This window comes from Macaca mulatta, chromosome 8 (assembly GCF_049350105.2).
Source record: "Macaca mulatta isolate MMU2019108-1 chromosome 8, T2T-MMU8v2.0, whole genome shotgun sequence".
Lineage (NCBI taxonomy): Eukaryota > Metazoa > Chordata > Mammalia > Primates > Cercopithecidae > Macaca > Macaca mulatta.
In genome coordinates this window covers 28286059-28304099 of record NC_133413.1, presented here as the reverse complement: position 1 = coordinate 28304099, position 18041 = coordinate 28286059, and the positions used below count along the sequence as shown (strand labels likewise).

Genomic DNA, 18041 nt, shown 5'->3' with positions numbered 1-18041 from the left:
GTTTACTGCAGCAGAAGTCACAGTTGCAAAAATATGGAACCAACCTAGGAGCCCACTGACCATTGAGTGGATAAAGAAAATGTGGTACATATACACCATGGAATACTACTCAGCCATAAAACAGAATGATAAAGAATGATATAATATCTTTTGCAGTAACTTGGATGGAGCTGGAAGCCATTATTCTAAGTGAAGTAACACAAGAATGGAAAACCAAACACTGTATGTTCTCACTTATAAGTGGGAGCTAAGCTATGAGTACACAGAGGCATACAGGGTGATATAATGGACTTCGGAAACTCAGAAGAAGGAGGGTGGGAAGGGGGCTAGGCATAAAAAAACACTACACATTAGGTACAATGTACACTCCTCGGGTGATGGGTGCATTAAAATCTCAGACTTCACCACTATACAATTCATCTTCGTAACCAAAAACCACTTGTACCCCAAAAGCTATTGAAATTTTTTTAAAAATTATTTTAGAAAGAAATTGGGACAGATCTCTCCAAAAGAGCTTCCCCTGAAGACTTCCCACGGGTCCTTGACCTGGCCACCCTCTCACACCTCTCTGCAGCTGTCACCACCTTTGCCATGCTTCCTGGGTCATCCTCAATCATGTTCTCATGAGCTCAGTCTAGCTGGAGAGCCCAGGAATCACAAATGGAATAAGGATTTGTAAGACAGCATCATGCACAACCCTCTTTTCTCCTTCCCTAGGTCTCATAGGAAGAGGTCAGCCCATTCAAGGATTATTCCCAAATCCATGCTGTTTCCCACCCCGCCCTACTCCCCGATCTCGAAGTCTTCTTCTCCACCCCTCAGTCCGTTGAGCTTGGAAACCTCCCTCAGCCGTTCCCATCTCCCTGGCCCTGTGCTCCTCACCACGATTGCCCTCCCTTGCTGTTCCTACATGGTTAAGCTTCAGGAATGATTAGCGTACACTCCTGACCTCCACTGTCTCAACTTCAACTTCCATTTGCTTCTCAACCCACTACAGTTGGCCTCTTCCCCTGACTCCATTAGAAATGCTGGGCAATTAGCATGCTAATTGGAAGCTAATGCACACTTTGTGATCTTTATTTTAACTGAGCTCTTTGTGATACTTAACATTATTGCCTCTACGTTTTTTCTTCCAACTTCCCTTCCCTTGCTTCTGTGATGCCTTTTTTTCTGGCTCTCTTCATGCTTTTATGACTCTTCTTTCCAAATGTTCATTGAGTTCCTCTTACCCAATCTTAAATATCAGTGATCCCTGAGGTTGTCTCCTAAGCCTCTTTCTCTGCCATAGTTTCAACAACTACCTAAATATTTCTGACTTCCAAAGCATTATTCCTGACCCTTTCCACACTTCATTCATTCATTCACTCACTCATTCATTCATTCATTCAGCAAGGTTACATTAAGTGACTTCTATGTGCCAAGGGATATGATAGTGAAAAAACCTACAACACCTCTGTCCTCATGGAAGTTACCTTCTACAAGGGGGTAGCCATTTAATTAATGGGTAAAGAAACAAATACACAGGATAACTTCAGATTGTGGTCAGTGCCATCAAGGAAATAAACAGAGGATAGAGAGGTGAAAAAGGTACTTTAGACAGGGTTGTCTAGGAAGGTCTTTCTGGGGATCTGACATTTAAGTGGGGATTTAGTCCCAAGAGCAAAAATCAGACTTTGCCTCTAGAGTGAAAATTCTGGACTTAGCCTCAGGCAGCAGAGTTCTAGACTTAGCCTCTGAAGGAATTAGCAGAACGTGGTGTCCGGGAGCTGAGTTCAGGACTTCATGTCTGGAAAAAGATATTGTGGCTTCAATTCATTTTTTTGCAGCAAAGTTTCTGACTCAATGTGTTAATTAAAAGGGAAGACTTAGTCTTTGGACCAAGATGAGAAGGAGGAAGCCATCTGGGAGAAGAGAGTTTATGTAAGAGAAAACAAAAACATGGAAGACTGAGATTAGGATGAGGTGGAGTGTTTTGGGAACAGAAAGGAGTCTAGTGCGACTGGAGAACTGTAAGCAAGAGAGAGTGATAGACATGAGTGTGGCCCTTTAAAAACCGTGCCACAAATTCTTTGGCATCCTCCTTATGAAAGGTGGGGTCTACATGCCCTCCCTTTGAATTTGGGTGGGCTTCTGGCTGCTTTGACCAGTAGAGTATGACAGAAGAGATGCCTCCCAAGGACAGGTCACAGAAAGCATGGTCTGAGTTCGGACACAGGTGTGGGAAATCCAGTTACCCTAAGGCCACCCTGCTGTAAAGAAGCTCAAGCCATGGAGAGACCAATGTAGGAATTCCAGCAGAGAGTCCCCCGCAGCCCAGCCTTCCTGCCATGGTGCCAACGTGACAGACACATGAATAAGAAAGACTCTGGAGGACTCCACCCCAGTTGTTCAGGTCACCCAAAGCCATTCAAGTTTTCCCAGATAATGGCCTAGACATCGTGGAGCAGAGACAACGTATCCCTGCTCTACTGTGTTCAAATTCCTGATCCACAAGATCCATGAGCACAATAAGACTGTTGTTGGTCTTTGCCACTACATTTTGGGGCTATTTGTTGCACAGTAACATCTGCTTTGTACAACTGAAGTTAAAGCAGCAGGCAGGGACCACATCTATAGGACTGTGGGCCATGGAAACAAATTCAGATTTTATTCTACGCTTTTTTTTTTTTTTTTTTTTTTTTGAGACAGAGTCTCACTCTGTCACCTAGGCTGGAGTGCAGTGGCGCGATCTCGGCTCACTGCAAGCTCTGCCTCCTGGGTTCACGCCATTCTCCCGCTTCAGCCTCCCAAGTAGCTGGGACTATAGGTGCCGCCACGCCCGGCTAATTTTTGTATTTTTAGTAGAGATGGTGTTTCACCATTCACAGGATGGTCTCGATCTCCTGACCTCATGATCCGCCCACCTCGGCCTCCCAAAGTGCTGGGATTACGGTGGGTGGCGTGAGCCACCGCACCCGGCCAGATTTTATTCTATGTTTAAAAGGAAACCATTTAAGCACTCTAATTAGGAACAACAAAATCTGACTCATACTTTTTACATATTATTCCAGCTGTAATGTGGTGGTACAAGGGTCACAGAGAGGCAACCAGTAAGAAGGTGAGAGTGGATTGTGGCTAAGACCAGGGCAAGGGCACTTGAGATAAATAGACAGAAGTGTCATTTATGTTGGAGGCAATAATAATAGTTACCACTTTTGCAGTAATTACTGGGCCAGGCACTGTTCTCAGTGCTTTGCAAGTATTAACTCTGGTTAAGCCTCAGAATACATTTAATCCTGACAACAGCTCTGTGAGGTAGAGTGGAAACAAAGTGAGATTAAGGAACTTTCCTCAGGACCCAGAACTCACACGTGGCAGAGCCAGGAATCAAGCTCTGCAGCCTGACCAGTGTGTGTCCTTCCTCTTATCCACTCTTGTTTCTGCCGCCAATAAAAGTCACCAATAGATTGGATGTGGAGTAAGTAGGAGAAAACTATCAAGTGTGAACTCTAGATTTGGGTATTGAATCAAAGTGAATGGTGGTATATAAATAAAACTATAGTATCGAGTGTGAACTCTAGATTTGGAAATTGATTCAAATGTGAATGGTGGTACATTAACACAGGGGTCCCCAACCCCTGGGCTGCAGCCCAGTACCGGTCCGTGGCCTGTTAAGAACTGGGCCTCAGAGCAAGTGAGCCAGCATTACCACCTGAACTCCACCTCCTGTCAGATCAGCCGGCCAGTGGATTCTCACAGGAGCTCGAACCCTATTGTGAACTGCACATGGGAGGGATCTAGGTTGCGTGCTCTTTATAAGAATCTGATGAATGCCCTGATGATCTGGGGACCGTTTCATCCCAAAACCATCCCCCAGTCCCTCTTTCCATGGAAGAACTGTCTTCTATGAAACTGGTCCATGGTGCCAAAAAGGTTGGGGACTGCTGTATTAACGGATGTAAGAAAGACCAAATGAGGAGCGGGGTAAAGTGGGGGTATGGGATTATGGGGGAGCTGATCAGGATTTCCACTTGATTGGGGGATGGTTTCCACTGGGGCCATGGTAACTTGAGATGCCTTTCAGACATCCGAGTGGAAATCATAAGGCACTCAAGTGAGAAGTTGGGGCTTAAGATGTGTATTTAGGAACATCCACTCACGGCTGGTAATCAAGTCAAAGAATTGTGTGACACCAGCGGAGGACGAGGTAATGGTGGAGAGAAGAGGGTCAGTCCTGATATCTCTGATTCAACTAAAGAGAGGATGGTCTGCAAAGAAGACTCAGAAAGAGTGGCCAGAGAGAGGCAGAGTATTGGACACCAAGAACGGAGGGTATTTCAAGAAAGCAGGAGTGGTTGGCTAAGGCTGCTGAGAGGCAATATAACCACTCCCACATCCCATGGGCATCAACTCAGAAATGCCCAATGACCAACTCCAGTAGAGTCGTGCATTTCTCATTCTCACCCCCCCTCATCCCTCCCCCTGCTTCTTTCAAGGCTGCTGAGGGCAGGCGGAGGGTGAGATAATGATGGATGTGGCAGCAACTGTGTAGTGTAAGGTACCATTAATAACTGTGGACAGCTGCTCTCTTACAACTTCCCTTCCTCTAGCTCAATTTAAATTCTTCTTTAGACTTGGAGGCCTGACAAACACTCATCATATGATTAATGATGTTTCTTTCCTTTCTGGTTGGAAAATGGGTGGAATCAGCACATTGTAACTGCTGGTGATTATATTTACATAGATCATACTAACGTCCACATGCACCTTTATTAAAGGATAAAGTTATACGTATTGCAGAGACAGAGGATGTTAATATTTGGAGAATACCAGTAGGAAATCTCCATCTGCCCAAAAATGATGGCTGCTTACTGTTTTAATGTTTCTGTTAAAGCATAGAGATGAACCTGGCTCAAGTGAGATATTGGGTATCACGAAGACCCATTCTTGCTGCTTGGGAGAGAGGAAGCCCTCAAATCCTTCCCCTAAAAGTTCTCATGGGGAGCAGCCCACAGAGCCTGGCTGTGAGCTGTGAGCTGTGAGCTGTGCACAGACTCATTTATGTCTGCCTTCAACATCAAGTAAATGGAGGTCCAGAACTTTCCAGGCCTGCAGATAGATGCATCCCACCAGCAGAGGGCTGCAATCATTGTGAATAAAAGCTACATGTAATCTTAGATAGAGAATAAAGTGAAAATAAATCCTTTGATTGGGCTCTGTCTACAAGTATCCTAAGGCTTGTCTTATTCCTCATCTGTAAATAATCCACGGAAGGCCTGACCTGGAGAATGGAAATATACCCTGCTTTGTGAAAGTTCTAAACACACAGCCCCTGCCACCCAGGTTCAGGCAGAGTGAGCTGCCAAGGCCGTCGGGCATGGTTGTGTCTGCTCCTGATTAATGATTACACCCTGTCTTTTGATGAACCAACTCTACTTAGCATATCAGATTATCTCCCATGGACTAGCCATGGCAGAGCTGGGATGTGACGCAAAGGAAAGTGGAGGAAGGACTTTTGTGCAATGTTTCAGCTCAGCACGCTGAGATGGGAACGTGGTCTCCAGGCGTGGTTGGTGAATTTAGGAATGAGCAGTGGGATTACTGAGACATCACAAAGGACTGCAATCCCAGGGGACTCCTCCCTGCAACCCTGACCTCCTGTTGAAACTTGCTGAATTTAATACAAGCTAGAGTATAAAAGATCTTGGGGTGGGTAGAGGGAACCTTGACATCAAAGCAAGAAACCATCAAGGAAAAGATCAATAGAGCCGATGATATAGAAAATTTAAATGTCTTAATATACATAAAATTTAAAAGTAGATAAATTAAGAAATAAATATTTGAAACCTATGAGTGAATAACTCTTTATGAATCATAAAGATGAATATTCCAAATTGCTTAAAGAACTAAGAAAAGCACATGAACCAGCCACTCATAAAAGAAGAAATTAAATGCTCAGTAAATATAAGAAAATAGGTTTAACTTTACTAAAGGACAATTTTTAAAAATTGAGATCTTGTATTTTAGATGTTAAATAGATGGAGCCTGAAAAGATTGAAAATACTGTACTAAATGTTAACCAAAGTGTGAAGCAATGAGCTCTTTCATTTCTTTCACAGGAATGTAAATTGGTACAATCTTTGTGGAAGGAAATATGATTAAAATGTTTAATGTCCATAACCCTTGATACAGAAGTTTCTTTTCTGTAAATTTATTGTAAGGAAATAATGGGCAAATAGTCATGTTTATGAAAGTTCTTCCTAGCACTACTAGAAATAGTTTAAACTGGGCATAGTGGCTCATACCTGTAATCCTAGCACTTTGGGAGGCCGAGGCGAGCGGATTGCCTGAGTTGAGGAGTTCAAGACCAGCCTGGGCAACACAGTGAAACCTCGACTCTACAAAAATACAAAAAGTTAGCCAGGCATGGCGGCATGCGCTTGTAGTCCCAGCTACTCGGGAGGCTGAGGCTGGAGAATTTCTTGAACCCAGGAGGCGGAGGTTGCAGTGAGCCGAGATGGCGCCACTGCCCTCCAGCCTGGAAGACAGGGCAACACTCTGTCTAAATAAATAAATAAATAGTTTTAAAAATAGTAAAAACAATGGAAAATTGCTTAAATTCATGGTATATCTAACCATATGACTATTTTTTAATGTGTGCAACATATTATTAAATACAAAGAGCAAGATACAACAGAGTTTATACATTAGGACCCCATCTTTTTAAATTAATAGACTTTATTTTTTAGAGCAGTTTAGGTTTACAGAAAAAGAGCAGAAAGTAACAAGATTCCCATATATCCTTTCTCCCCCCACCACAAGGCAAACACTGTTTCTCCTATTACTAATATATTAACGTCTTGCATTAGTGTGATACATATGTTACAAGTGATGAGCCAATACAGTTACATTATTATTATTTTTTTTTTTTTTGAGACGGAGTCTCGCTCTGTCGCCCAGGCTGGAGTGCAGTGGCGCAATCTCAGCTCACTGCAAGCTCCGCCTCCCGGGTTCACGCCATTCTCCGGCCTCAGCCTCCCGAGTAGCTGGGACTACAGGCGCCTGCCACTGCGCCCGGCTAATTTTTTCTATTGTTAGTAGAGACGGGGTTTCACCATGGTCTCGATCTCCTGACCTTGTGATCCGCCCGCCTCGGCCTTCCAAAGTGCAATACAGTTACATCATTATTCACTGACGTCCACAGTTTACATTAGGGCTCACTCTTGGGTGTTTGTCTATTCTATGGTTTTAAAAAGGTAATAAGACGTATCCACCACCACAGTATCTTGTAGAAGAGTTTCACTGTCTAAAAATCACCTGTGCTCTACCTACTATTGCTCTCTTCCACTCACCCCTTCCCCAAGCCCATGGCAAACACTGATCTTTTTACTGACTCCACAGTTTTGCTTTAGCAGAATGTCATAGAGTTGGAATCACATTATGTAGCCTTTTCAGATTGGCTTCTTTCTCTCAGCAATACACACTTAAGGTTCCTTCATTTCTTTTCATGACTTGTAGCTCATTTCTTTTTATCACCAAGTAATATTCCATTGTCTGAATGTACCACAGGTTGTTTATCCATTCACCTACTCAAGGACATCTTGGTAGATTTCTAGTTCATGTAATCATGAATAAAGCTGCTATAAACATTTCTGTAGAGATTTTTGTTAGACATAAGTGTTCATGTCCTTTGAATAAATACCAAGGAGCACGATTGCAGGATCATATGGTAAGATAATATTTAGTTTTGTAATATACTGCCAAACTGTCTTCCAAAGTGGCTGCACCATTTTGCTTTTCTACCAGCAATGAATGAGTTCCTGTTGCTCACATCCTCACCAGCATTTGGTGTCAGGATGTGGAGCAACAGGAACTCTCATTCATTGCTGGTGACGATGCAATGAGATGTCACTACACATGAAAATCCAGGATGAATTTTGGCCATCCTAACAGGTGTGTACTGGTATCTCATTGTTGTGGGGTTTGTTTGTTTTAGAGAGAGTCTTGCTTTGTCACCCAGACTGGAGTGCAGTGGTGTGATCTTGGCTCACTGCAACCTCCACTGCCCAGGTTCAAATGATTCTCATGCCTCAGCCTCCTGAGTAGCTGAGATTACAGGCATGTGTCACAATGCCTGGTTATTTCTTTTCTTTTCTTTCTTTCTTTTTTTTTTTTTTTTTTTTTTTTGTATTTTCAGTAGAGACAGGGTTTTGCCATATTGGCCAGGCTGGTCTCAAACTCCTGGCCTCAGATGATCCGCCTACCTCGCCTCCCAAAGTTCTGGGATTACAGGCATAAGCTACCATGCCCGTTCTGATTGTTATTTTAATTTGCAATTCCCTGATGACGTATGATGTGGAGCACCTTTTCACATGCTTATTTGCCATGGGTACATCTTCTTTGGTGAGGTGTCTCTTACGATCTTTGGCCCACTTTTTAATTGGGTTGTTTGTTGTCTTGTTGTTGGGTTTTAAGAGTTCTTTGTATATTTTGGATAACAGTTCTTTACCATATGTGTGTCTTTTGCAATTTTTTTCCTCCAAGTCTCTGGCTTATCTTTTCATCCTCTTGACTGTCTCTTTCACAGAGCAGAAGTTTTCTACTTTTGAAGTCCAGCTTATCAATTAATCTTTTTCATGGATCATGCTTTTGGTGTTGTATCTAAAAAGTCATCTTCTACGTATATTCTAAAGAGTTTTATAGTTTTCCATTTTCCATTTAGGTCTACAATGTATTATGGGTTAATTTTTCTGAAAGATGTGAGGTCTGTGTCTAGATTTATGTTTTTGCATGTGGTTGGCCAGTTGTTCCAGCACCATTTGTTGAAAAGGCTGTATTTTCAACATTGAATTGTCCTTGCTCCTTTATCAAAGATATGTCAACTGTATCTGTGTGGGTTCCTTTCTGGGCTCTCTGCTCTCTTCCCTTGATCTGTGTATCTACCACACTGTCTTGGCAACTGTAGCTCTATAGTAAGTTTTGAAGTCAGATGGTATCTAATTTGTTTTTCTCCTTCAATTTCATGTTGCCTATTCTAAATCTCCTTTGCCTCTCCATATAAACTTTAGATTCAGTTTGTTGATATCTACTAACAACTTGCTGGCATTTTGATTGTATCTAATGTGTAGATCAAACCAGGAAGATCTTGACAATCTATCTATGAACATGGAAAATCTTTCCATACATATATATAGAGAGAGTTAGATTTATACCTAAGTATTTTTGGTACATAATAGTATGTTCTTCATGTAAATTCTAATTGTTCATTGCTGGTATATACAAAAGCAACTGACTTTTGTATAATAATCTTATATCCTACAATCTTGATATAATCATTTAATAGTTCCAGGAGGTTTTAATGTTGATGATTCTTTGAGATTTATTACATATACAATTATATATATATATGTGTGTATGTATGTGTGTATGTATCTTATATATATAATACATGTATATGTATATATTATATATGTATATATGCTAATATATATAACTACACATACAAGTATATATATAATTTTTTTTTTCACTCTGTCACCCAGGCTGACAATCATGGCTCACTGCAACCTCTGTCTCCCAGACTCAAGCAATCCTCCCACCTCAGCCTCCTTTGCAGCTGGGACTACAGGTGCATGCCCCCTAACCCAGCTAATTTTTTGTATTTTTTTGTAGAGATGAGATTTCGCCACGTTGCCCAGGCTGGTCTCAAACTCCTTGACTCAAGCTATCCACCTGCCTCAGCCTCTGGGATTACAGGCATGAGCCACTGCACCAAGCCTTTCCATATATTTAGATCTTCTTTGATTTTGTGCACAGGGAATTGTAGGCTTCCTCATATAGATTTTATACATATTCTGTTAGATTTATATCTATTTTTTTGGTATTAACATAAACAATAGTATGTTTTTAATGTAAATTCTAATTGTTCATTGCTGGTATATAGAAAACCAATTGACTTTTGTATAATAACCTTATATCCTACAATCTTGATATAATCATTTAATAGTTCGAGGAGTTTTTATTGTAGTTGATTCTTTGGGATTTATTACATAGACAGTGATGTCATATGCAAACAAAGTTTTACTTCTTCCTTCCCAATCTATATACCTTTTTTTTTCTTTTCTTGCTTCTTGTATTACCTAGGATTTCAGTGCAATGTTAAATGGAAGTGCTAAGAAGGGAAATCATTGGCCTTTTCCTATTGTTAGCAGGAAAATTTATGGCTTCTCACCTTAGATATGATGTTAGCCGTTTGTGTAGATCTTTATCAAGTTGAGAAAGTTCCCTTATATACTGAGTTTTCCAAGAGTACATACACTAACAGATGTTGAATTTTGTCGATATTTTTACTGCATCTACTGGTATAATCATGTGATTTTTTTTTTCTTCTTTAGCCTGCTGATGTGATTGTACTAATTGATTTTGAATGTTGAACTACTCTTGTAAACCTGGAATAAATCCCACTGGTTCTAATATAGAAACTCTTTGTATATATTGTTGCATTTTATTTGTTAATATTTTGGAGAATTTTTACATTTATGTTCATTAGAGATACTGGTCTATGGATTTCTTTTCTTATAATGCCTTGTCTGGTTTTGGTATTAGGGTAATTTTGGCCTCATAGAATGAATTAGGAGGTTCCCCACTGCTTCTGTTTCCTGGAAGAGATTATGGAGAATTTGTATAATTTACTCCTTAATTATTTGGTTGATCAAGATGGATAAAAGACTTAAATGTAAAATCCAAAACTATAAAACCTTGGAAGACAACCTAGGCAACACCATTCTGGACATACGAACTGGCAAAGATTTCATGACGAAGATGCCAAAAGCAAACACAACAAAAGCAAAAATTGATACATGAGATGGAATTAAACTTAAGGGCTTCTGCAGAGCAAAAGAAACTATCAACAGAGTAAACAGACAACTTACAGAATGGGAAAAAATATTTGCAAACTATGCATCTGGCAAAGGTCTCATATACAGCATCTACAAAGAACTTAAACAAATTCACAAGAAAAAAACAAACAACCCCATTAAAAAGTAGGCAAAGGACATGAACAGACACTTTTCAAAAGAAGACATACATGTAGCCAACAAGCATATGAAAAAAAGCTCAGTATCTCTGATCACTAGAGAAATGCAAATTAAAACCACAGTGAGATACCATCTCACATCAGTCAGAACAGCTATTATTAAAAAGCCAAAAAATGGCTGGGCACAGTAGCTCATGCCTGTAATCCTAGCACTTTGGGAGGCCGAGGCAGGTGGGTCACAAGGTCAGGAGTTTAAGACCAGCCTGGCCAAGATGGTGAAACCCCGTCTCTACTAAAAATACAAAAATTAGCTGGGCATGGTGGCAGGCATCTGTAATCCCAGCTATTCACAGGCTGAGGCAGAGAATTGTTTGAACCCAGGAAGCAGAGGTTGCAGAGATCACACCACTGCACTCCAGTATGGTTTACACAGCGAGACTCTGTCTCAAAAAAAAAAAAAAAGGCAAAAAATAACAGGTACTGATGAGGTTGCAGAGAAAATGGAACACTTATGCACTGTTGGTGGGAGTATACATTAGTTTAATCATTGTAGAAAGTAGTGTGGTAATTCCTCAAAGAACTAAAAATAGAACTACCATTTGACCCAGCAATCCAATTACTGGGTATATACCCAAAGGAATATAAATTGTTCTACTATAAAGACACATGCATGTGTATAGTCGTTGCAGCACTGTTCAAAATAGCAAAGACCTAGAATCAACCTAAATGACCACTGTAGATTGGATAAAGACAATGTGGTGTATATATATATATATATGTACCGTGGAATATTATGCAGTCATAAAGAAGAATGAGATCATGTCCTTTGCAGGAACATAGATGGAGCTGGAAGCCATCATCCTCCGCAAACTAGCACAGGAACAGAAAACCAAATATTGCATATTCTCACATATAAGAGGGAGCTAAGTGATGAAAATACATGGACACAAAGAGGGGAACCACAGACACTGTAGCCTGCTTGAGGATGGAGGGTGGGAGGAGGGGAAAGGATCAGAAAAAAATAAGTATTGGGTACTAGGCTTAGTACCTGGGTGATGAAATAATCTGTACAACAAACCCCACATGACATAAGTTTACCTATATAACAAACCCGGACATGTACCCCTGAACCTAAAATAAAAGTTTAAAAAAAATTTGATTGAATTCACCAGTGAATGCATCTGGGCCTGGTGCTTTCTGTTTTGGAATGTTATTTTCAATTCTATTTCTTTAATAGCAATAGGTCTATTCCGATTATCTATTTCTTCTTGTGTGAGTTTAGGTAGATTGTGTCTTTCAAAGAATTGGCCCATATCATTTACATTATCAAATTTGTGGACATAGAGTTGTTCATAATCTTCCTTTATTACCCTTTTAATGTCCATGGGATCAGCAGTGATGGCCTGTCTTTCATTTCTAATATTAGTAACTTGCGTCTTCTCTCTTATTTTCTTAGCCTAGATAGAGTTATATCAAATGCTATGGGTTGAACGTTTGTCCCTTCAAAACTGACATTAAAACTTCATCCCCAGTGCAGCAGTGTTGAGAGGTAGACTCTTTGGGAGGTGACTGGGTCATGAGGGCTCTGCACTCATGAATGGATTAATTCATTCACAGATTAATCAATTAATGGGTTATTGAGGAAGTGGGCTACTTATCACAAGGGTGGGTCTGTTATAAAAGCCAGTTTGGCAGTCTCTCATAAGTGCTCTCACTTGTGATGCCCTGCACCTCCTCAGGACTCTGCAGAGAAGAGTGTCCACCAGCCGGAAGGCCCTCACCAGACACAGCACATGGACCTTGGACTTCCCAGCCTCCAGACCTGTAGGAAATAACTTCCCTTTCTTTATAAATTACCCAGTCTCAGGTATTCGTTTATAGCAACAGTAAATGGACTGAGACATCAATTGTACTGATCTTTTCAAAGAATCAGCTTTTAGTTTTATTTTCTCTTTTGATGTCCTGTTTTCAATGCCATTGATTTCTGCTCTAATTATTATTATTTCTTTTCTTCTGTTTACTTTGAATTTAATTTGCTCTTCCTTGTCTAGTCTCCTAAAGTGGAAGTTTAGATTATTGGTATTAGATATTTCTTCTTTTCTAATATACGCATTTAATGGTATAAATCTCTCATTAAGCTGCAGCCCACAAACTTTGATAAGTTGTATTTTTATTTTCTCATAGTTAAAAAATATTTTTAAAGTTTCTCTTGAGATTTCTTCTTTGACCCATGTGATATTCAAGCATATATTTTTTAGGCTGTGTGCAGTGGCTCACACCTGTAATCCCAATGTTTTGGGAGGCTGAGACAGGAGGATTGCTTGAGCCCAAGTGTTTAAGACTAGCATTGGCAACATAGTGAGACCCCCATCTCTACAAAAAATTTAAAAATTAGCCAGGCATGGTAGCATGCATCTGTAGTCCCAGCTACTTGGAGACTGAGGCAGGAAAATTGCTTGAGCTCAGTTCAAGGATGCAGTAAACTATGATTATGCCACTACACTCTAACTTAGGAGACAGAGCAAGATCTCATTTCTAAAAATAAAATACAATAAAAGTATATTCTTAAAGTATTTGGGGATTTTCCAGCTATAGTCCTGTTTTTTGATTTCTAGTTTAAGTTCATTGTGGTTCGAGAGCTTACTTTGTATGATTTCTATTCTTTAAAATGTGTTAAGGGTGTGTTTTACGGCCTGGAATGGTGAATGTTCCATGTCCCATATGAGTTTGAGAAGAATGTGAATTCTGCTGTTGTTGGGTGATGTATTATATAAATTTCAGTTAGATCCATTTAGCTGATAGTGTTATTTGGTTCTACTATGTCCTTACTGATTTTCTGTCTGCTGGATCTGTCAGCTACTGACAGAGGGGTGTTGAAGTCTACAACTATAGTAGCAGATTTGTTTATATCTCCCTGAAGTTCTATCAGTTTTTGCCTCATATATTTTGATGCTCTGCTGTTAGGCACATATACAGTAAGGATTGCTATATCTTCTTGGAGAATTGACTTCTTTATCATTACGTAGTGCCCCTCTTTATCCCAGATAATTTTCCTAGCTCTGAAGTCTACTTTGTCATAAATTAATATAGCTATTCTAACTTTCCTTTGATTTGTGTTAGCATGGTGTGATGGTAGATTGGGGCTGCCAACTTGACTGGATTAAAAGATACCCAGATAGCTAGTAAAGGATCAATTATTCTCAGTGCGTCAGTAGGCACTGAAACCATCCCTCTTCTGCTGAAAGGGTTTGGCTTTTGATTAGGATAATTGTGTTGCCCCAGGTATGTTTATGTGGGTGTATCTGGGGGAGATTAGTGTGTGAGTCAGTGGACAAAGTGAGGAAGATCCAGATGTAATGTGAGTGGGCACCATCCAATTGATTGGGGGCCTGGATGGAAGGCAGAGGAAGGGTAAACTCTCTCACTTCCAGAGTCAAGATGCCCATTTTCTCCTGCCCTTGGGTGTCAGAACTCTGGGTTCTCCAGCTCTTGTGCTCTGGGACTTACACCAGATCCCCTCTCCCCACTAGCTCTCAGGCCTTTGGCTCAGACTGAGAGTTATACCATAGGCATCCTTGCATCTGAGGCCTTCAGACTTGCACTGAGCCACCTACCAGCTTCCCTGGTTCTCCAGCTTGCAGACAGTCTATCATGGTAATTCTCAGCCTTCATAACAGAGTGAGCCAATTCCTCTAATAAGCCACTTGTCATCTATCTATCTATCTATCTATCTATCTATCTATCTATCTATCTCTCTATCTATCTCCCATCAGTCTGCTTTTCTGGAGAACCCTGACTAAAAGACATGACATATCTTTCTCCATCCTTTTACTTTTAATCTATCTGTATTTTTATATTTAGGGTGGGTTTCTTGTACACAGCATATAGTTCTATTTTGCTTTAATTCACTCTGATAATCTCTATCTTTTAACTGGTGTATTTATGATTAAGATTTAAGTGATTATTGATAGCTGGATTAGTATCTTCTATGCTTGTTACTATTTTATATTTTTGTCCTTGTTCTTTGTTTCTTTTTTGTCTTTTACTCTTTTTCTGCCTTCTGTCTTTTTAATTGATTACTTTATGTAACTGCATTTTCTCACCTCTCAAAAAATCAATTATGTCCCTTTTTAGCTTTTTCTGGTCATTGCCCTTGAGTTTGCAGTATACATTTACAACCAATCCAAGTCCATGTTCAAATTATACTATACCACTTCATCACAGCTGATGCACATACCTTAGAGCAGACTATTCCCAATGCTCCCATCCCTTGTATTGTTACTTTCCCTTATTTAATTATTTAATTTATCCATAAGCTGTAACTACCAAATACATTATTATTGTTTCTGTTGCTATTTTGGACAAACAGTTATCTGTTGGATCAATCAGGAATTAAAAAAAGACTTTATTTACTTTATTTTACCTTCATTTATTTCTCTCTAACACTCTTCCTTTCTTTAAGTAGATCCAAGTCTCTTTTTATGTCATTTTCCTTCTCTCTGAAGCATTTCTTTTAACATTTATTGCAGTGTCTGGTGACAAATTCCCTCAACATTTATTTGTCTGGGAAAGTCTTTATTTATCATTCAGTTTTGAAGGACAATCTTGCTGGATACAAAATTCTAGGTTGGTGGTTTTTTTCTTTCAACTTCTTTCACTTCACTCTCTTCTTGCTTGTATGGGTCTCAAGAGAAATCCAGTATGATACTATCCTTGCTCCTCTATCTATAAAGTGCTTTTTATTTCTGACTTCTTTCAAGGTTTTCTTGCTGTCTTTGATTTTCTGCAGCTTGAATGTGATATGCCCAGGGATAGATTTTGTAGTACTGATCCTGCTTGGTGTTCTCTGAGCTTCCTGTACCTGTGGTATGCTGTCTATCATTAATTTTGAGAAATTCTCAGTCATTATGGCTTCCAGTATGTCCCCTGTCCCTTTCTCTCTTTCTGCTCCCTCTAATATCACCTTTATACATATGTTAAATCTTTGATAATTTTCCTGTATTTCTTGGATATTATGTTCTGTCATTTTCATTATTTTCTCTCTCTGCATTTCCATTTTGGAAGTTTCTGCCGACATTTCTTCAAGCTCACTGATTCTTTCTTTGGCTGTGTCCTGCCTCTTGATCAATCAAATAAAAGGCATTCTTCATTTCTAGTATAGTGTTTTCTTTATTTCTAGCATATCCTTTTGATGATGATGATGATTATCATTATTATTATTATTTTGAGACAGAGTCTCACTCTGTCACCCAGGCTGGAGTGCTGTGGCATGATCTCGGCTCACTGCAGCCTCACCTCCCAGGTTCAAGTGACTCTCCTGCCTCAGCCTCCCAAATAGCTGGGATTATAGGCACCTGCCACCACCCCTAGCTAATTTTTGTATTTTTAGTAGGGACGGGGCTTCCCCATGTTGGTCAGGCTGGTCTCAAACTCCTGACCTCAAATGATCTGCCCACCTCAGCCTCCCAAAGTGCTGGGATTATAGGCATGAGTCACTGCACCTGGCCTATTTTTTGTCTGGTTTGGTTTTGTTTATGAGATGAGGTCTCACTCTGTCACCCAGGTTGGAGTGCAATGGCACAATCACAGCTCACTGCAGCCTCGACCACCAGGCTCAAGTGATTCTCCTGCTTCAGCCTCCCAAGTAGCTGGGACCACAGGCATGCACCACCATGTCTGGCGATTTTTTTTTTTTTTAAGAGAGGAGGTCTTACTATAGTGCTTAGGCTGGTCTTGAACTCCTGAACTCAAACAATGTTCCTGCCTCAGACTCCCAAAGTGCTGGGATTACAGGCATAAGCCACTACACATGGCCTGATTATTATTATTATTATTACTGTTAGGCGTTTAGGAGTAGAGGTTTAATAGGTAAAAGAAAGAGAAAGGAAAACAGCTCTCTCTCTAGTGTGAGAGAGGGGACTTCTGAGAGGAAAAGGCCTTGATTATTGTTTTTTAATCCACACAAAGTGTAAGTCATTTATTTCTCTTCTAGCCCTGGACTCAGTACACAGATGGCTTCTCTTCACCCTTTGGGTTGACAATTTTCTCCAGGTTGCTTCTGAAATTATGATAAAGCTCAGCATAGAAAGCCCTCAGGTCAAGCGCGGTGTCCTCAATCTCCCCGTAGGGTGCCTCATCTTGCCTGTGCACCAAGGCCTGGTAATAATCCATTACATGAATTTCCTGGGAGGCCTTGGCCACAGCATCTCCGTGTTCGGAGAAGTACTTAGACGTGGCTGACTGGAAGGTTTCCACTTTGGTCTTGACTGCATTCATCCTTTCTAGCATCTTCTCCTGGAGTGATACCCCAAAATAATGTCCATTCTCAATCTTGGGGATCAGATGCTGGATCTGTGTGATCACCAGAATGCATTTCTCTTTGAGAGTCCAGACTTCCGTCTTAACCAGGGAAACAGGAACAGGACCTTCTCATGCCAGGGGAGACTTCTTTCTTTGCCTGCTTATCTGTTTCCAACTCATCATTCTTGGATAGAGGGTCTGGGATGGGGATTCCAGTGGTGCTCAGAGGGAGGTCAGATCAGCCACATTGAGGGAGTCCTCTTGCAAGAGCTGATTCAGATACGATTTTCTGTGGCAAGAATCTATAGGGGAATTCCTCAGTCTCCTGGAAAAGATTTTGCCTGAAGACCTCCACCTGCTTTCAGGCATCCCCACTCAGGTGCACTCCACAAGGCTTGGCCATGCTGCTCCAGGTGCTAGATCTCTGGTCTCCCGGCTAGTCCTGATTCTTTATTAAAGTTACCATCTCTCTGCTTATATTATGCATCTGTTCTTGCATGTTTTTCACTTTTTCCATTAGAGGCCTTAACACATTAACCATAGTTATTTTAAATTCCCTGTCAGGCTATCCAAAATCTCTACAATATCTGGGTCTTGTTATGATGCTTGTTCTGTCTCCTCAGATTGTTTTTCGTCTTTCAATTTGCCCTGTCATTTTTTGTTGAAGGACAGATACAATGTACTGAGTAAAAGGAATCTGGTTCTTGTTACTGCAGTGGGCTTCTGC

At 40.5% G+C, this 18041-nt stretch overlaps 1 pseudogene; it reads right to left on the bottom strand.

Moving 5' to 3' along the window:
• Positions 1-17014: 17014 nt before the first annotated feature.
• LOC712431 (proteasome activator complex subunit 2 pseudogene) lies at positions 17015-17830 on the bottom strand (annotated as a pseudogene).
• Positions 17831-18041: the final 211 nt, after the last annotated feature.